General features: G+C 45.3%; 1 protein-coding gene across 8 annotated transcripts in view; it reads left to right on the plus strand.

The window, feature by feature from the left end:
* Window positions 1-21,763, plus strand: part of LOC140083737 (vomeronasal type-2 receptor 26-like) — a 121,075-nt gene that overhangs the window by 73,251 nt on the left and 26,061 nt on the right. For 2 of the 8 annotated variants that reach the window (XR_011849946.1, XR_011849947.1), the window contains one exon: window positions 12,688-12,838. The exons of the other annotated variants lie outside the window; for them this stretch is intronic. The gene's annotated coding sequence lies outside the window, so the exon portion shown is untranslated. The remainder of the gene's footprint in view (window positions 1-12,687; window positions 12,839-21,763) is intronic. 8 annotated transcript variants of the gene reach the window in all.

A 21,763-nucleotide genomic window follows, 5' to 3' on the forward strand; every position in this document is an offset into this window, starting at 1 on the left:
GTTCATCTCATGTTATCCCCTCCTTGCCTACACGGCACAAAACCCACCTGATCCTTATGAATTAGTTGTGGGAGCCATTGGATCAGTCTGTTGGCCAGGATTTTAGTCAAGAGTTTATAGTCCGTGTTCAAATTGGTCTGTAGGTCAGTATGGTCCGTATGAGGTTTAGGAATTAGGGTGATATAGGAATGAGTCATATTGTTTGGAAGTGGGGAGCCCTCTAGAAAAGAGTTAAACAGTGGGAGGAGATGGGGGAGTAGAATGGCATGATATGTCTGATAGTATAAATAAATTAGGCCATCCGGTCCGGGGGCCTTACCACTCGGTAACGCCTTTAGGGTTTCCATTATCTCTTCCGCTTCAATGGGTGCATTTAGGGCCCTAATCGCAGAGTTCGGTAAGTGTGGAAGATTACACCTCTGCAGGAAAGCTTCTAAGCGGGCGTCTCTCAATGTCTGATCAACTGGCAGGGTGTTGGGTAAGTGATATAGTTTGGAATAATATTTATGAAATATGTCTGCCACTTCTCTAGGGTCATAAGTAAGTGACCCATCCGAGGGTTTAAGGGAATGCACTTGAGTTTTGGAAGCGCACTAGAATAGTATTGGCTTTATTATTTTTGTTTTGAATACAGTAGCAGTTTCTCCATACTTATCATTGCTAATTCCTTTAGTTTGGCTCTCGTCTCTACTATTTGTTTGAGGGTAGATTTAGAAGGGGATTAAACCAACGCCTGCTCCAGCGCGACAAGTCGGGCACGAAGGGAAGACTCCTGCTGTATTCTGTCTTTTTTCATAGCTGTCGCTAGGGATACGCTCTGTCCTCGGACCATCATCTTAAGGGCTTCCCATAGCACGGGTAGAGTAACATCTCTTTCATTTGACTGAAAAAATTCTGTGATGGCCGAGGCCTGAGCTTCTCTCTGCATTGTTTTTTTTAAGTAATGATTTGTTTAATCGCCAGTGGCAGGTTTGGGAAGTCAGAAAGTTGTCTGCAGTGTCTACTGTCAGTGGGGCATGGTCCGACCAGGTGATAGGACCTATTTCAGATTTTCTCATCACCCAAAGGAGTTGTATTGTGCCAAAAAAGTAGTCCAATCTTGTATGCGTACCATGGGGTGGTGAGTAGAAGGAGAATGTTCTCCTGGGTTATCTATCCTCCATAAATCGTATAGTAGATGTGAACGAAGGAGTTTACGAAACTCCTTAGACATAGACAATAACGCTGGGGGCGGGGGGTTACCATTAACTGTCAATCTATCTGTCTGCGCTGAAAAGGGCACATTAAAGTTCCCTCCCACCAGTTGTGCTGCTCTGGGCAGCGTCGCTAGGCGATTGAATACTCGTTTTAGGAATCGGATTTGCCCTGTGTTGGGAGCATAGATATTGCAGAGTGTAAGCGGGGTGCCCTGTAGTGAGCCGTGTACTATAAGATATCGCCCCTCTGTGTCTGGAATTACATTTGTCACTATAAGGGGGCAAGAGGCAGCTATCAGGATCGCTACCCCATTTTTTTTCCTCTTCCCAGAAGCCACATAAGAAATCGGGTAATTCACTTTAGCAAAAGCACAGGAACCTGACGCGTCAAAATGAGTCTCTTGCAGAAAGACCACGTCAGCATTCTGAGTTTGTATCTCCGTAAGGGCCAAACGCCTCTTAGCAGGGGAATTAAGCCCCTTTACATTCAAGGTGAGGAACTTAACCATGAGCAAGGTCACACGAAGCGGTTCCGCTGTTTAGTGGGTTACTCACTGCGTTGTGGAGGGGGTTAAGTGAGTTAGACTCCGGAGGTAGCTGTGGTTCTCGAATAACCCAGGGAGGTTCAGTCTTCTGATGCGAGAAATGGTACCTGGGGGGGTCACACATAAGGGAGGAGGAAGGGTACACAAGACATTACAGTAAAACCCACAAAATAATGACAATAATCGAACTGTGCCCGCAGGCACAGGGATCGGTGAGAGCATCGTCAGGCCTGGGTGGGATTGAGGGCAGAAATCGCCCCTGTCGCCCACCTTCAGGAGAAGATGCTACTAGTGAGTAAAACAAGTGAACCAAAAAAAGGGTTAGGAGAACAATGTGTCAGGTGATATCCTTGGTAACACTAGATATCCTAGATCAGTTAGTGGTAAGGTCGAGCGGGGTAGTCCGGTGCCCGGTCCTCACCCATCTGGAATGCTGGAGCCCCCCAGCCCCAGTGAAGTCTGGCTGACTTTATGGGGAAGAGTATTTTTCAGTGTTTAGGTGAAGGGCGACGTGTTGGAGGTGTAATTTCCCAGTCTGGAAAGTTGGGGCTGTCAATTCCTAAGGTTTTGCAGAATCCTGGCAGATCGGCATGGGTATGAAGTGGAAACGTTTGACCGTTTTGCATGGCTAGAAGGGCGAATAGAAAGCTCCATCTATATGGGATATTGCGATCTCTTAGTTGCGCCAAGAGCGGTTTTAGCTGGCGCCGCTTGTGCAAGATGATCCAGGAAAGATCAGCATATACCTGGATAGGGGCGCCCTTATATGACAGAGAGTCCAGTTTTCGGGCCTTTAGCATTATCTTCTCCTTCAACTCGTAGTCAGTTATACCACAGATTATGTCTCTAGGTCTGGCGGTAGACCCCCTGGCCCCCAGTGCTCGATGGGCCCTGTCCATTTTAATTTTGTGCGAGTCCGGTTCGCCCAGTATACTGTTAAAGATGTTTTCCAAGACCTCTTTTACTTCCTCCTGGCCTTTCGGTTCAGGGAACCCCCGGACCCTAATGTTATGGCGTCTGCCACGATTGTCCAGGTCCTCGATATGACGGCTCATGTCTCGAATGGAGCTGGTTTGGTCTGCTACTGAATCCCACAACTGGGCTACGTAGGATCTGGTTTAGTCGTGGACCTGTTCCAGGCCCACCACTCTGTCCACCGGGGACCGCAGGTCTTCCCTGACCGAGTTCAGCTCGGAATGTATCTTTAACTTCCACTAAGGCCTTAAAATCATCTTTAGTAGGTAGACTCTGAAGCAGACTTTGTATTGCAGCAGATAGTGGTGCTGGGGCTGCAGAGGATGAATGCTCCCAGAGCATTGGGCTACTGGGAGAGCCCCAGGGGTCTTGCTCTGTCAGCAGGCCTGTGAGGGAGGGGGTCATGCCCAGGTTCTCACTTGGGGGGGTTGCCCAGCTCACCGGGGGGCCTCTCTTGCCGGCTGCTGGGGTAATGAAGCGCGGGGGGCTATCGGTGGCCGCTGATGGTGGCTTCCCTTCACTCTGGAGGAGTATGTGCCTCTGGGGGAGGCTGTTGTATTTCCCTCTGGAGAATGTGCTGTGAGCTCTGTGCTCATAGTGGCCTGGCCCCGTGCTCGCTGCAGGGACGCCATTACCACTGTAGTGTGGTCAGTGTCCTGCTCTAATGGCGCCTGCAGGGTGGCCGAGGGGGCGCCTGAGGAGTGCTCCGACGCTGCTCCCTTGCTGCGAGCGCTCTGTCCCTGCTTCTGATGTTTTGGCGCCGTGGAGCTCCGGGTCTGAGGCAGAGAGACACGTGAGCGCGTCTGTGCCTTCATGGCCGTTTGAGAGAGGATGAAGCGTTCCATGTCGGGAAGGTCGGGTAAGGCTGCTGAGGGATGGCATCAGACACCTTTCCTTTTTTTGACGGGTCTGGGACGGGGTAATCTCCGTTTATGTAGCTTTGGGTGGGTACCGGGAGCAGGAGCTCTCACTAAGACGTTCTTCTTCTTGCGATACCAGGACATGCCCCTCAGCCCTTTTTTTTAAAAAAAAATACCAGTGTCTCTTCCTGTGGTAATAACATTTCAACACTTTAACATATCCTTGTGATTTTGAGATCGCCTTCTCATGAGACATTGTAGTTTATGTTAGTGTCATTTCTCTGATCAGTTACCCTTTTGAGGCGGTAAATATTCTATAATTTAGGCAAATAAAAAAAAATGTTTCAAATGTTCTACTTTTTAGACAAAAAGTCATACCACATTTTTTTTTGTATTGTATTTTTTTGCCATTGGTTTTCTTTTTATTTCCATAATTTGTTTTACGTTTCCATTTTTTTCACAGATGCGAGAAGGTTTATGGTTTTAGTAGGAACTTCTCAGATTTTCAAGAGATTTAAAAAATGCTACATTTTTGGTGCCCACTTCAGTCCCCCACAAGTAACACTATTTTATGAACCTAACATCTGTAAATGTAATACAAAGTGAATGGGGCAGTGTAAAAATTGCATTGTTTTCTCAAATGTGCCATTGTAGTAATAAATGTATTCAGCCCAACTCATGGCACTGACATACACGCCAAAAAACATTCTGTGAGTTATTATGGGTATGGCAATATGCCATGTGTGGAAATAGTCTACAAGATGAAGACACGGCAGGCCTCAGAACAGAACGGCATTTGGAGCACAGACATTTAAATGTTTTTATTTAGACATCATGAAACATTTGTAGATGTACTCAGAGATCAGTACAGTGGAAAACCCTGAAAATTGACCTTATTTGAGAAACTGCACCTCACCCATGAATTAATCTGGGTTGCAGTGAGCATAGAATAATCCCAAGAATGGTGCATAATGGAAAGTGCATAGTACAAAATATCCATTATGTCATCTTGTGCCCAGCGTTTGCCAAGGGAGACAAACACCCCAAAAATCATAATTTCTCCCAGGTACAGAAATACCCCATATGTGGCAATGATCTCCTGGCTGGGCACACGGCAGAGCTCAGCATTGAAGGTGCGACATGATGTATGAGCTGTGCAAGAGTGCATAAGGATAAATCGTTCAGGGTAAAATTATACATTATTATTATTATACATCCAGGGAGGTGTGATACATCCTAAAACAATCCTTTATGCATAAACCTGATTTCTCGGGGCACGTGTCACACTGATAAATGGTTTACCTCTTTATACCCTTTTTGGAGCAAACCTTGCCCCTTTTCTGTGTCTTTCCCTTGCTGGCTGTTTGGGGAACTTCTCCTGGAAAGTGCTGCCCTGGTACAATGCATGATGTGGCCTCTCTTCCAGTCATACTAGCACTCCCCTGGTCTCTAAATATCAAATGCTTCATAACCACCTTTTGATATTCGAGGAAAGTTCACCTCTGGCCTGCACATAAGCATTATACAGTGCTATCTGCATGATGTGCATGGCCAGCTTCTTGACCCTCGATTTTCGCATGCCACTATATAGGGCTGAAGCACCTGGTCCGAAAAGTCAACCCCTCCCATGTATCTATTATAATCCAAAATGCAGTCCGGCTTGGGGGCTTCTGCACTAGTACCTCGTACAGGGGCAGGGGTGGTGGTGTGCCCATGTATTGTTGTTAGTACAAGGACGTCTCTCTTGTCCTTGTGCTTAACACATAATACTGAGTCGCTGCATAGTGCTCGGCTCTCGTTCCTTCTGAGTTTTTCCCTAGCAGCTACCTCGGGAGAACTCTCCAAATTTTCCTAACAGCATCGCATGCCGCAGTTTTTCTGGAAGTGAGGCTCTTGAGCAGGGTAGTGCTAGTATAAAAATTGTCCAACAAATCTCAGACTTTCTTTCCGGACATTCCCAGGAAGGGGGGCATTCTTGGGGCAGTATTCTAGAGTCCTTCCCTTCATATACCCTGAACTTATAAGTGTACCCTGATGCACTCTCACACAGCTTATACATCTTCATGCCATACCTTGCCCTCTTATTGGGCAGATACTGGTGGAACTGAAGTCTCCCTTTGAAGTGTACCAGGTACTCTTCTATAGATATGTGCCTTTCGGGCATATACACTTCCATAAATCGGGCACTCAGATCATCTCTGAGTGGACACTGTGCATTGGCAGCATAATGCAAAAGCCTATGGATGGCTTCAAAACGCATCTTACTCATAGCAATCTGAAACACTGGGGTGTGGCATAAAACTTTAGCAATTGTGTAAGGTAGTATAGGTTATCTTTGCTGCACAATAACACATTACATGGTTCCTGCGTCCTAAAGACACCTAAGGAACTTTACCTGGATCTATTATCCCTTCCAGCAGGTAGACATCCACAAATCCTATTGGGAGTGGCTTCTGGCAACACTTTATCCATGATTCTTTACGGTTGTTGAACCCCTGGGCATTAGGTTTGAGGTTGTCCGTCATAAAAGCCAAACAACCGACTCAGTTTGCCACAGGCCATAGAAGCTACTTAGGCATAGGAACTGATACCCTGTTCCACATTTGGTCCCCGTAAGTCCCATGCCTATACCAGCGACCCTCCTTCCTATCACAGCATTTGCATTTAGATAACTACACCTGAGGATAGAGAATACAATTAGCTTAGTATACATTCACATCCTCCATAGCTTGAGGAGCAGACTATGCGCTCCAAGAATCACAACAATCACTCAGCGGACAACATAGTCCTTCACACTCTGCTGAGGACACAGTCCTTTAACAGTTGAAAACATATTATAGTCCAATAAACATTAAATAACTAAAGAACAGTAATTGTAATAAAGTACTCAATAATCATTACTATGTTGTAATTATATCATAAATTGGCATGTGCATAGCGAACAGGGGTTTGACTTTGTGTGCTGCGCTGGGATCTTCACAATACTGGAATGCCGGAAGATCTTCTACTACTTCTTTGACTTACCACCGGTCTGGCAGGCTTGCTGCTAGCTGGAATCATGTTCTCATAATCTTGGGGTCGTGCTCATGATTGGAGGGTACAATGCTATGCGGCTAAGCTTCCCACTGATCATCCAGTTTATGGCATCTTCTTTTCTTCTTTAACATTTGATCACCTAGGGATAACGAAGGTGCTACAGCTGTTTGTTAAAGTCTCTTAGTTCCTTCTGCCGAGCTTGTGCAAGGCTCTGTTCCACATCCTTCCGTACTTTCTGGTATGGGAGTTGCCTCACAGTATGCCAATCAACATCTTCCACGTTATGTATAGTTTCAGGGGTTAACACTCCCATTTCTTGGTCAACTGATACCTCGATGACCACGCATCAAATGGGCTAGAGCATACCCTGTGGAACATGTGGGGATTTGGTTGTACATCTCCACCAGATCTGGAAGCTTTTCTGGCCACTAATTTCTATCTTCCAATGGCAAAGTCTGTAGCAGGTTGATCTCCAAATCATTCATCTTCTCACATAATCCGTTCCCTTGGGGGTGATATGGTATTGTCCTGATCTTCTTATACCCACATAGTGAACAGAACTCTTAGAAGACTTCTGCTTCAAATACTGGACCTCTATCTGATCTGGGTAACCATGAGGTCTGCAGAAATACTCCTGGAAATCATTCATCTTCTCACATAATCCGTTCCCTTGGGGGTGATAGGGTATTGTCCTGATCTTCTTACACCCACATAGTGAACAGAACTCCTGGAAGACTTCTGCTTCAAATACTGGACCTATATCTGATCTGGGTAACCATAAGGTCTGCAGAAATACTCCTGGAATGCCTTTGCAGCTGTCTTTTGCTGTTTGGTCTCGTACTGGGACTTCCACGAGGAAATGTGAGTAGTGGTCTACCATTGTTAAGGCCTAGGTATATCCGGAGCGACTGGGAATCAGCTGTATGTGATCTAATGCCACTATCTCCAAAGTTTGCTTTGTCACAAACGACCTGGAAGGGGCCTTCTGATTGTCAGGATTCTTCCTCCTCAGATTGCATGGGCCGCACTTTCTGCACCAATGTTCAATGGACTGTCTCATACCCATCCAGTAGAAGCGATCACAAATCACCACCTCAAGCTTCTTCCATCCGAAGTGGCCTGCTTGGTTATGGTCTACCTCAAGGATCATGGGCTCATCTCAGGACCACAATCTGCCATACTAGCTCACGGGTGCTTGGTTTGATGGCTCATCTAACCAACTCTCCAACTAAGCCAAAGTTAGAAAGGGCTTCAAAGACTTCCGCCAGATGCTGCAGGTGTTCCTCATATGTCCTGGAATAAACAATCACATCATCTAGTTATAACAGTACTGTTTCAAAGTTTTTTGTGGCCAAGACAACATTCCATCAGCCTCTGAAATGTTTCTGGTACATTGAATAATCCAAATGACATACAGTTGAACTCGCAGAGTCCCATGGGAGTAGGGAAGGCGTTTTTTCCCTTTGTCCACCTCAGCTACAGGAACCTGTCAGTACCCGCTGGTGAATTCTAGTGTAGAGAAGAATCTAGCCGACCTAAGCGTTGAAAGGGACTCTTCTATGCACGGTAATGGGTAAGCATCCTTATGTGTAATCTGATTAATTTTCCTACAGTCTACGCACATGCACATGGCACCATCTTTCTTTTTCACCAACACAAGGGGAGCTGCCCATGGATGTCCCTAATTACCCTGGCTTTCTTCATCTCTCTAAGCATACCTTTAGCACACTGATAATGGGCAGGAGGTACAGGGCGGTACCTTTCTTTGATTGGTGGATGGTCCCGTGTGGGAATGTGGTTGTCAGGATTCGGGGTGTGTGAATCCCCTGGACCACCGCGGGAAGTGGTACTAGCTGATATCTGGGACCGGAGTCTAAGTGGCAGCTGGTCTTCACCAGAGCCCGCCGCAAAGCGGGTTGGACTTGCTGCGGCAGGATACCACCAGGTCGTTCCACATGTGCGACTAGCCTGCGGTGGCAGCCGAGGTCTAGGTACCTTAACAGAAGAAAGTCTCGTGGTCGGGTCCAGGCACAGGGTCAAGGCAGGAGGCAGAGATTCAGGGTCAAGGCCAATCCGGGGTCAGCAAAGGGAGGTCCAGGCAGAAGGGGACGGGAACACAGGCACAGGAATACAGCAACATGGAAGAACACAGGTAACACGACAACACAGGACTCAGGAGCAGGAACACACAGGAAGGCAGGGAGGACACAGGAACGCTGGAGGACACAGGAACGCAGGAATACTCGCAAGGAAGCTTTCTCTCAGGCTATGAGGCTCAAAGATCCAGCAAGGGTCACAGGAAGGGGCAGAAACTTATAGCAGGCCAGCGCCAATTATTGGCGCGCTGGCCCTTTAAATCTTAGAGTGACGGCGCACGCGCCCTAGGAGACGGGGACGCGCGCGCCGAGCCGCGGGGGCCAGAGAGGACATCACGGGAGCCAGAGAAGGTGAGAAGGGCCCGGGACCGGGGGCAGCAGCAGGAACACGGGTGCGCCCGAGATCCGAGACAGCGATCGCGGGAGCACCCGTGACAGTGGTGCTGGATGCCTTTCACTTGACCAAAGTCTAAGGGTTGCTTGCTAAAGACCCTTTCGTACTCTTGTGTGAATTTGTACAAACCATCCCTCTGAAGCTGGGGAGCGGTGTCGATGCCCACCTGCATTTGTTGCCACCAATCTGTTAACAATGCTGGAGAACCGTTGCTATCAGCAGTGTTTGCTGGAGGGTCCTAAGTCCTGTATGTCATTATTGCTTACAGTGGACACTTCCTTTTCCCCACAATTCAAGATGCGAACAGGGACTCTCCCTCTTTTGACATTAACAATGCCCCTAACTTGGTAATCTTGACCCCTATTGCCGCTGCACACCAAAGGAGCGTTTCGCTTCTGAGAGAGATTATGATGGGGTTGCGATCACTCACCCCAACACTGCCAATCTCCCCTCCTGTTAACTCTTTTTTGCTGCTGTACCAGGGCCTTAATCTCCCTGCTGTGGATATTTCTTTCTTTATGTGGGATTGACATGGTCATATCCCTCAAAATAGTCAAAACCTCACCCAAACAGTTTTCAATAACATTAATTCCCAAGGTTACAGAAGGGTTACTTTCACCTCTTTCCACATCATCAATTACAACACCTTGAGCTTTGAGTTCTGGCCATCCCTCCTGAATGGTAACCTCTTTGTAGCCCACTTGCCTTGTTGACTGGGCATTACTGGCTGTCACGTACAGGTGATAGGATGAAGTCTTTGTCAGTCCAGTACCTCTGGTACACAACACATGGAATCATGGTTACCTGTGAACCGGTATCAAAGAGGCCCGTGAAAGGGAGACCATCTATCACCATGGCTATCAATGGTCTTCTTCCTATATATTTATTGCGCCAGTTAGATGGACCAGATTGTCTTACCCTCGGGGAATGGTCCACTTTCCTATTTAAAGGACACCCCCTTTTAATGTGACCAACCTTATTGCAGCGACCGCACATGGGTCATCTGGTGGGATCAAATTGGTCAGAGGGACGACGTCCAGTGCAGGATAATCGCTGTGGCGGCAGTCTCCACCGTGGCCGATGCCAGGGAAGATCATCTGGACTGGAAGCTAGTTGTATTTCCTACGTGGTAGTACCAGTTTGGAGAAGCTGTACAGTTTTACACAAAGCAGCAACGCTTTGGTTAACTCCTGTACCTGCAACCTCAAATCTGCAGACGGGTCCTCAACTTTAATCTGGTGATGTGAACCAGGCAATATTTGCAGGGAGGCTACTGCCCACAGGTGACACTTGATAGACTGCTGCTTTACTGGCTCACTATAAGCAGGGGTTCTATCTCGCAGCACCCGGGTGGCGCGGTCTTTAAACTAGGCAAACTCCATGTCTGAATTCTGTAGGGACATCTTGCACAAATGGGCTTTGCTGGACTCAGATAACAGGCCTTCCACAAATTGCTCTGTTAACATCTTATCATACTGCATCTTTATTTCTGCGGCTGTATGGGTGTCAAAGGTGCCTTTCAATTTAATAAAGATTTCTTTTACATTCTTTTTGTCGTAGTCAAGCCAGAACTTGACTTCTCTTTGCGCTGCGCCACTAAGTTGACTAATCAGGATATTGACCTTCTGTTCTTCTGACATGGGGTACAGTCCAAATAAACTAGTCAGACTTTCCTGAAAGTCATTGAGGGTCTGTGGCTTGCTGGCGTACTGCGGCAGCCATGCAGCGCCTGGTATGTACTGCATGGTCAGTGGTAGAATTGGGGCTGCAGCCCCTGCTGCAGGACTCTCTTGTCTGACTGAACGGGACATCAATGTTTCTCCATATCCCTCTCTGCAGGGTACGTACAGTTGGTGGCGGGTCTATACCTCCAGCGGGGTGAGCATGCCTGGCTTCATCCCCCGCACGTCACTGCTGCAGCACGCTGTAGGCTTCAAGATGCCAGATTCTACTTTCTGGCACATGTGGCATCTGTTCCTTTCGCCCACGTGGTAGGCCACAACATGGCCGCCAGCCTTATTCAATAAGTCCCCGCATGGAATGGTGTTGATCCTAATTGTCATGCCAAAAATGAGCTGTGGTGCCCCTTAGGCCAAGGTCCTCTCTTGGCCGCCCCTGTGGTAACTGAAAAGGGGGAAAGGACTTGTAGGGAAATGTTTGTGATGCCAGTCGGATAATCGCTGACTTGGGTCCCTGAGAGATAGGTGGGGTGCTTAATTTTAACTGTAGGGACAACGGCCACCTTGGTGGGCTTTCCTCCTCAAAATTTGTTCTCAGTATGCTCCTCAACTGCACTGCACTTTACCAGCTGTGCTAATTCACTTGGCCTCTGCTTCTGCCTGTCTCCTAGGCCATCTTGCTTCAGACTGACCACTGACTAACTCCTAATTCTTAACCCTTCTTCTTCCCATAATCCTCCTATGCTGCTCTTTCATCTTGGTAGGCCGGCCCTCTTTCTTTATTAAAGGGGTTTTCCCATGAACACAGGAAAAGGAATGTGCAATCTCCATCAGCTCCAAAGAGATTAATGGTGAAGAACAGTCATGCGCAGCCTCCTGCTTCTTTACTCTGACTGAGCGACAAAGGGACCCCATCGGACCCCTCATTTTCATGATCTGTGGGGGTCGCAACACTGCGATCAGCAAGTTAGGCCCTATCCTAACTTTATTCATGGATGTGTTTTTAGGCAAGACTCTGAGAGAGCCGATTCCCTTGGCTGAGAAGCCGCCTCACACATGAATGGTTGCAGGATGTTTTACAGTTGGCATAAGACAAGACTGGTGGTATCACTCACCTTGTCTTCTCCGAACAAGTTGTTTTCCAGATGTTCCAAACAATCGAAAAGGGGCTTCATCAGAGAAAATGACTTTCCCCTAGTCCTCAGCAGTCCACTCCCTGTACCTTTTGCAGAATATCAGTCTGTCCCTGATGTTTTTTCTGGAGAGAAGTGGTTTTTTTGCTGCCCTCCTTGACACCAGGCCTTGCTCCAAGAGTCTCCGCCTCACAGTGCGTGCAGATGCACTCACACCTGCCTGCTGCCATTCCTGAGCAAGCTCTGCACTGCTGGTAGCCCGAACCTGAAGCTGAAACACTTTTAAGAGATGGTCCTGGCGCTTGCTGGTCCTTCTTGGGCGCCCTGGAGCCTTCTTGGCAACAATGGAACCTCTCTCCTTGAATTCCTTGATGATGCGATAGATTGGTGACTGAGGTGCAATCTTTCTAGCTGCAATACTATTCCCTGTTAGGCCATTTTTATGCAGTGCAATGATGACTGCACGTGTTTCTTGTAATAATGACAGATTGATCTCCAGCCCTGTCTTCATCAACATCCACACCTGTGTTAATAGAGCAATCACTGAAACGATGTTAGCTGCTCCTTTTAAGGCAGGCCTGCAATGAAATGTGTTTTGGGGGAAAAAGTTCATTTTCTAGGCAATTATTGACTTTGCAATTAATTGCTGTTAAGCTGATCACTCTTTATAACATTCTGGAGTATATGCCAACTGCCTTTATAAAACCTGATGCAGTAGACTTTGTAAAAATTAACATTTGTATCATTCTCAAAACTTTTGCCCATGACTGTAGGAGTACATCTCATTCAACTACTAATGCTGCTCATGCCCACCTACTATTCAAAAGAACTCTTCGTATCTGTATTCCTGATGTTACCAGCCATGTCATTCTTGATGAATCTACTGAGACCAGCAGACTTCAACAACAAGCAGAAGATAAAACAGTACGTAGACAAGAAACGTCATGCCCAGCCATCTTTTATAGAGAGGGGTGACAAAGTGGTTGTACGTCACAAATATAACCACAAGACCTGTCCAATGTATGACCCAGCAGAATAACATGTAACTGCCAAGAAAGGAAGTATGTTTAGATAAGAGAAACAACATGTGCGAAGTAGCGAATCAATAGAAATAAACTTTATTGAAATTTGGACATGAGACAAACATGAACAGGACAAAAATGTCATAAAATCATTTAAAAAGGAATGCACCCCAGTGCACCCAAATATACAAAATCTTCCGGAGCCCGACACCTGATAATGTCGGGTTTAACCAGACCTGGGCCACACAAGAAAACCAGCTCACTATGGGATCATAGATATATTTTCTTATTCTCCTCTTTCTCTTTTTCTCTTTCTTTCCCTTTTTTCTTTTTCTCTTTCTTTTCCGCCTGTCGTTTTTTGTTATTTGTTTTTTGTCTCTTTTTTCCCGTTTTTTGGCCCCTTTTTTCCTGTTTGGCAACCTTCTGCAATCTCACTTTCTGGCCCATTGGAGTTGGGCCGAGTATAATTTTGCATTGCTTTATTACCTCCAGGCTCTCAACTTCATCCGTCCACGTCTCCATCCTCAAGATTCATGTTCTGCTTGCCTAATCTATATTCTCCCCGTAGAAATCGATGCTTGCCTTCCATGTCTCAGGTCCTACCTTTCCGTGTATTGTCACCGCATATAATCCTGCGCTTAGGACTTGTTTGGTTCTCTGACAAACCAAGTATCCTCCCATTTCGCACTTTCGTGCGTTTATTACATTATTTTTAGCCCTTCTGATGCTACTATTGTTCTGTCTTCATATACGTCACAGCTGTGTATACTCTGACATACAGCATAAACCTTCCTGTCTTCCAATAAGCCAGACTGTTGTGGTTACGTAGTCCAACTTTATTGCTCCAACAGGTTGACAACTGAACAGTGAGGATTTGGATATTCAGATGTCTGTTTAATGGTAAAACTGAAACAAGCACATATAGGTAATCAGAATAAAGTACAGATCTATAATCCTGCAAGAACAGTAGGAATACATTTACATGTATATAACATAATGTATGCTAGCCAGTCTACTTACAAAGCATTACAGTTCATTAACAGTAACTGAGTTCATAGACTATAACATTATTTTACACCTCTTACCAGCTATGCTGTTCACAAGGAATAAAAAAAGAGAAAATATATGGCGGGTAGAATGACTAAGATGGAGAGTGTCTGATCTCCCCAAAGTACAGTCTCAAAATGGTGGAAGCTCCCACAATGCATTTCACCTACTACCAATAAGATTGCATTAAGTCATAGGTCACATGACAATGACATAAGCATTAGACAATTACATGTTTTACAACTAATAACAATAACAACTGACAGCCACTAGGCGGCGTACTAACCAAAAATTAAACATAATGATCATAATGTGGTCAACAATGCTTTCCACCTTATGCCCTCATTGAAGGGCAGAACACTCCCCGCTTGACATCATTGGATGTCACCACTAGAATCTTCAGATGAGAACAAAAATGTCAGTTCACCCACTGGTCTGAGGAATATTTTGGTCCCATCTTTTCTCCATACTTTGACTTCTGCCTTACGAACACTACCATCTTCACTTGGTATAGTCCTGGTGACAAGGCCCATAGACCACTCATTTCTGGGTAACTGAGAATCCTTCATGAGTACAACATCTCCCAGCTTGAGATTGGGTTTGGGGGTTTGCCACTTTCTTCTAGGTTGCAGAATAGGGAGGTACTGCTTTCTCCATCTGTCCCAGAAGGTGTTTGCAAGACTTTGTACTTGCTTCCATTGGCATCGGTACATGTCTTTAGAATTGAATTCTCCCATAGGAGCGCTAGGTGTTGTAGTCTTCTGCGTAAGCAGCTTGGTTGGAGTGAGAAGAGATGGATCATTCGGATCACTCAAAATTGCAGTCAAGGGTCTGGCATTTATGATGGCTGAAACTTCTGCCAGAAAGGTTGTTAAGCTCTCATGAGTAAGCCTTGTAGAGCCCACCTGAGTGAGAATAGAGTCCAAGATTCTTCTTGCTAGGCCTATCATTCTTTCCCACACTCCTCCCATGTGTGAAGAGTGTGGCGGATTGAAGGTCCATGTGCATCCTTGTTCACTCAAGTACCTTTCAACCCTAAGAGTGTCAAGATTGCAAGGAATGTTTAGTGTTCTGACGGCTCCTACAAAGTTTGATCCTCGGTCAGAGCGTATGTGCTTCACTGGTCCTCTGATGGCAATGAAGCGCCTGAGGGCGTTTATAAAGCTAGAAGTGTCCATTGATTCGATTACCTCAATGTGAATAGCTCTAATAGACATGCAGGTGAAAAGTACTGCCCACCGTTTGCAGTTTAATTCATTCTTTCTGGTACGTCGAGTAGATATTGTCCAGGGACCGAAGACATCAAGGCCAACATTAGTAAATGGAGGAACCATGGTGAGTCTGTCAATCGGGAGATTGGCCATCTTTTGAGTCTGAAACATACCACGGAGCTTACGACAAATGACACAGTTAAAGATAACCTTGCTCACACATCTCTTGGCTCCAACTATCCATATCCCAGCGACTCGAAGAGCTCCTTCGGTAAGTAATCGTCCTTGATGTTTTGTTTGATCATGAAAATGTTGCACAAGCAATGTGGCAATATGGTGATGAGCCGGAATTATTATAGGGTGTTTCTCTGCAAAGTCTAAACTGGCTTCCTTAAGTCTACCCCCCACTCTCAACAATCCATCGTTGTCCATAAATGGGTCCAGTTTCCATAAGGGGCTGTCATTAGAGATATTTTTATGTTTAGCAATATTTTCAATTTCTTTTACATAGGTCTCTTGTTGTACCAAACGAAGGATTGCATGCTTTGACTGCTCTAAATTGGAGACTGAGTAGGCATGAGTACAGTGATGCCATCCCTTACAGCTGTCTTTAATCTTTGATGCAGTAGACTTGTAAGAATGAGCTATATGTACTAAACAGGTGATGGCTCGGACAAGTGACTTCCAAGTCGAAAATTTCTTGAAACGATCGCTCTTTAAGTGACTTTCTGAAGTTATTGTATGTAGAGTAGATACCTGAGGACGGATTTCTGCATCAGCGTCTGCATCCACTAGCTCATACATGTCAAGAGTGGTAGAACTGTGCCTGGAATCATACAAGAAGGTTGGACCGGTGAACCATATTGTGTCTTCGAGACAATTAGCTGCAACTGGCCTGGTTGCTTGGTCAGCAGGGTTGTGCTCTGTGGGTACAAAATGCCATTGTTTTGGAGAGGTAGACCTCCGAATTCTCAGTACTCTGTTGCTGACGTAAACATAGAAACGCCTACTCTCGTTGCAAATGTACCCCAGGACTACTTTGCTGTCAGTGTAGAACTCAACATCTTCAATCTTGATGTTCATTTCAGTAGCAATGAGCTCCGCTAGTTCGACTGCCAGTACAGCGGCACAGAGTTCTAGCCTGGGAATTGTAAGTTCAGGGAGTGGTGCTAGCTTTGCTTTACCCATGACAAACCCAATATGGCATTTTCCTAGGTTATCCACAGTCTTTAGGTAAGCCACTTCGGCAATTGCTTTAACAGAAGCATCGCTGAAGACACACAGTTTCTGCACTTTAACATCTGTAGATGGCACAGGAGCGTAAGGGCGTGCAACATGAAGGGTAGCTAAGAACTTTAGTGAACTTTTCCACTTCAACCACAGCTCTGACTTTTCAATGGGCAGTGGGTCGTCCCAGTCAGATGTCTCACGAGTTAAATCTCGTAATATCGCTTTCCCCTGTATGAGGATAGGAGCTACAAAACCTAGTGGGTCATACAAACTGCTTATAGTTGACAAGACACCTCTGCGAGTGAAGGGCTTTTCTTCTCCGCTGATTTGGAAGGTGAAGGTATCAGACTTTAAATCCCAAAGGAGACCAAGGCTGCGTTGCATAGGGAGGAAATCTGTACCTAAATCTAAGTCCTTCAAGTCATTTGCGTGGACTTGTGTAGGAAACGCTTCCAATAAATTTTGACTATTGGAAGCTATTTTATGCAACCTTAAGTTAGAAGAAGCAAGCATTTTTTGAGTTCTACTAAGGAGACTGATTGCTGATTCATCTGTGGGCATTGACTTCAAGCAGTCGTCCACATAGAAGTCTTTCTCAATAAAGAGCCTAATATCTGACCCATACTTCTGTTCACCTTCTTGGGCAGACTGTCTGAGACCATAAATGGCGACAGCAGGGGAAGGGCTGTTGCCAAAGACATGCACCTTCATCCGATACTCTGTGATACCTTTAGAGGGGTCATTGTCTTTGTACCAAAAGAATCGTAAAAAATTTCTGTGTTCTTTTTTAACAAGGAAACAGTAGAACATTTGCTGAATGTCTGCCGTGAATGCAACAGAGTCTTTGCGGAAGCGAAGAAGAACCCCTAAGAGTCTGTTATTGAGGTCCGGACCAGACAATAAAACATCATTTAATGAGACACCGTTATATTTGGCACTAGAGTCAAATACCACCCTGATTTGACCTGGTTTCTTAGGGTGATATACCCCGAAGATGGGTAAGTACCAGCATTCTTCAGAATCCTTCAGGGTGGGAGCTATCTCTGCATGTTTATTCTCAAATAACTTTCCCATAAAGGTGAAGAACTGGTCTCTCATCTCTGGTTTCTTTTCCAGGTTGTGCTTAAGAGAGACAAGCCGTCTATAAGCTAATTCTCTATTATTGGGTAAAGGTTGCCGCTGGAGTTTGAAGGGTAGAGGTGCAATCCAGTTGTTTGACTCATCTTTAGTTATTTCCTGTTTCATTATGTCTAAGAAGAGTCTGTCTTCAAAGGACAGCGCCATCTGCTGGTCATTTTTTTCTCTGTGAAAAACTGTGCAACCTAAGTGGTCTTGGTCATGCTCAAAAGGATGGTTGTCACAAGGCAGGCCTGCAGATGTACAAGTTAAGGGAGTGCTGTAAGTTAGTTCCTTTATGAGGAATTTATTCTGGCATTTTTGGAAAATAGATGGACGTCCACTTTCTAAAATGTTGGTGTGCATACAATTGATGGAGATAGGTTTGTGCATTCCATTTAGACAAACATCTCCTATAATGACCCAGCCTAGGTCGAGCTTTTGTGCATAAGGAGCACTGTGAGGACCGTTAATCTGAGCTCTGGCTTTGTGGACTCGTAAGATATCTCTCCCCAGGAGCAAGACTATCTGAGCCTCAGGGTCAAGCTTAGGTATCACGTGAGCCAAACGTTTCAAATGAGAGTGCTGGGCTGCCACATCTGGCGTGGGTATTTCTGACCTATTATCTGGGATTTGGTTACATTCCAGTATGGTAGGTAGGGACAAACACGTATAACCATCTATGGACTCAATTTGCAAGCCAGTAGCCTTCCTCCCCGCTGTTTCAATAGTGCCTGCACAAGTCTTTAAAGAGTAAGGAGAGCAAGGTCCCTTAATATCAAAGGTGTCAAAGAGGCATGACCTGGCTAAAGACCTATTACTTTGATCATCTAAGATCGCATAGGCTTTAATGGCTTTGTTCTTGTGGCCCACTGGGTAGACTCTGACCAGGCATATTTTTGAACAGGATTTGCCCCCTGCGAGCCCTTTGCAGACTTCCATACATTGTGAGGTAACCGCAGGGGTGTCTGTGTCCGGGATTTCCAGCTCCCCGCTATGCTCATGGATCTGTGATAAAGTGCCTGATGGTGGCTCAGGGTGTAAAGCTGTGTTATGTCCTGTGCTGTTGCATTCTGTGCACTTAACACCAACCTTACAATCCTTTGCGAAGTGTGACACTGAAGAACAGCATTTAAAGCAGATCCTTTGTTCCTTGAGAAAGGCTTTGCGATCCTCCAAAGGCTTCTCCCTAAAGGCCCTGCATTTCAGTAGAGGATGTGGCTTTCTGTGCAGGGGACACAGTTTGTTCGGTTCTTTGACCTTGTCGTCTGCTTGTTCAAAGTTGGATTTCCTGTAAGAAGAACCTGTAGAGGAAATGTTAGTTTTGTGGACTACCACTGGTGTCTTATGAGATGTTGCACCAATGGAAGCCCCACCTGACAGCATAAAATTAAAACTGGGATCATTCCTAATTTTAGATTGCTGTGTAATAAAGTCCACAAATACCTTAAAGGGAGGGAATTGTACATTATGGGTATGTTTGTACCAGGAGCCATGTCTCATCCACATCTCCTGCAAGTTGTTAGGGAGCTTTTGAACTATAGGATTGACGCCTCGAGCAGTATCAAGATAAGCAAGACCTGGTAAGTCATTTTCTATTTTGGCAACCAGAAGCTCCAATAATAGGTCGGCTAGATCTATGAGTTTATGGTAGCCTTTACCAGCTATTTTGGGAAAGTCGTCTATTCTTTTAAATAAAGCATTCTCTATAGCTTCTGGAGACCCATAGCGTTCGTCCATTCTCTCCCAAACCATCCTAAGACCTATATCTGGATAGTTCACATTGATGTCTCTGATCCTTTTGGCATGCTCAGCAGAATCATCACCGAGCCATTTGACCAGAAGATCTAGCTCCTCGCTGCTGGATAAGTCTAAGTCTCTCACTAAGTTCTGAAATGAGGATCGCCAAGCTCTATAGTTCTCAGCGCGATCACTGAACTTTATAAGTCCTTTGGCAACTAGTTCATGCCGAGTGAAGAACTTAGCAAAGTCCACTGTAGCTTGCTCGGCACTGGAACGGTTTGGTGTCTTGCGATAGGTGTATGGTGTGTTATCGTACCTGTCAGGAGTTCCTTCTGGAGGCCAGTCAGGGTAATACCATTCAGGCTTTGAGGACGTTGCTTTCTTCTGGGTGGAATTCTGGATTCTTTGCTCAGTGACCTCTTGCTTACAATGTTGTGGATCCATGCTGTTGTTCTCTTTGAAGTGCTGATGTACATACTCTGAGGTCCGCTCTGCTCTATCCGGGTGCTCAAATTCTTGGTCAAGCACACTGCTGCGTCTCTCACTCTCAGGGTACTCTGCTGCTTCCAGAGATTCCGCTTCAGCTAGGGCTGCCGCTGCTTCTTTTTCTGTGGCAAGCTTCTCCAAGGCCGCATCCAAGTGTGCTTTCTCACGTGCTCTCTCTGCCTCTAGAGCTGCTTTCTCACGTGCTCTATCTGCTTCTAGAGCTGCTTGTTTTTGCTTTAATTGCATCTCCTGTTCAGCAAAGGCTACTCTCGCTTTTGCCGCCTCTGCTTTTGCGCGGGCAATGGCGGCAGCATTTTTGATAGATGACTTATTTGAGCCACTTGCTTCGGATCGTGTCTTTAATGAAGCTGATCCTCTCTGTGACATCCTGGGACTGTTTGGAGACTGTTCTACGCAGGCAGGTCTGCGATGGCGTAGTTTCAGTCTTCTGGGTAGACGTACTGTAACTTGCTTGCTTCTCTCACATGTGACAGTTTAGAGGTCGCGTTGGTGTCTGTATGTAGAACTCTACGTAGACGAACTGCACCTCTGTGTAGTCAGAACATATTTTCTTCGGCAATTCCACCACTTGCTTTAGCAAAGCTGTTTTACTGTTCTGTCTTCATATACGTCACAGCTGTGTATACTCTGACATACAGCATAAACCTTCCTGTCTTCCAATAAGCCAGACTGTTGTGGTTACGTAGTCCAACTTTATTGCTCCAACAGGTTGACAACTGAACAGTGAGGATTTGGATATTCAGATGTCTGTTTAATGGTAAAACTGAAACAAGCACATATAGGTAATCAGAATAAAGTACAGATCTATAATCCTGCAAGAACAGTAGGAATACATTTACATGTATATAACATAATGTATGCTAGCCAGTCTACTTACAAAGCATTACAGTTCATTAACAGTAACTGAGTTCATAGACTATAACATTATTTTACACCTCTTACCAGCTATGCTGTTCACAAGGAATAAAAAAAGAGAAAATATATGGCGGGTAGAATGACTAAGATGGAGAGTGTCTGATCTCCCCAAAGTACAGTCTCAAAATGGTGGAAGCTCCCACAATGCATTTCACCTACTACCAATAAGATTGCATTAAGTCATAGGTCACATGACAATGACATAAGCATTAGACAATTACATGTTTTACAACTAATAACAATAACAACTGACAGCCACTAGGCGGCGTACTAACCAAAAATTAAACATAATGATCATAATGTGGTCAACAATGCTTTCCACCTTATGCCCTCATTGAAGGGCAGAACAACTATCATGTAACATTATTGCATGTTCCGGTATGAGTGTTGGGCGAATGGGTGAATGTGCATGGGCCCATGCAGGTATACATGTTGGACTGAGTGCGATTTTGTCTACCTAAGATTCAAGATATATTTGAGAGGCCTTTGGCGTTCTGTTTATGTGTATGTTGCACATTATATAAATCACGTATGCACTTTGCACTTTAATAATTATGTTTATTGTCGTTATCAGAACTTTTTGTTATCTATATATTGTTATAATGCTGTCCATTATTTATGATTTGACACTGGCCACAATGCCTTTCATATAATATATTGCATCAACTATGTATGTACTTTTGCACTTGATGAATTGAACTTGATCATTATTCCTATTATTCAAATATTCATATTTTTTTTATCAGAATGCTATTGTTTTAATGTTGTTCATTATTTATGATCTCATATTGGTCATAAAGTCTTTAAGAGAATATATTATTAATATTGCATTATTGCTCTGGATGTACATGACAGCGTTTGTATTGTACCTTAGCCCATGTATAATATTCACTGAATTGCCAGCTATGCATTTTTTGCTCATTAACATGTTCATACTTACATCTTTTCCCCATTTCGCGTCCTCGGCGTTGCCTGGAGACAGGGGGTGCGCGTGCGCGGTCGGCGAGCCGCGATAGTGGAAGCGGCGCCGGGCCGCGCGTGGCTCCTCCCCACTTCCG

This window comes from Engystomops pustulosus, chromosome 1, assembly GCF_040894005.1.
Source record: "Engystomops pustulosus chromosome 1, aEngPut4.maternal, whole genome shotgun sequence".
NCBI classification, from domain to species: domain Eukaryota; kingdom Metazoa; phylum Chordata; class Amphibia; order Anura; family Leptodactylidae; genus Engystomops; species Engystomops pustulosus.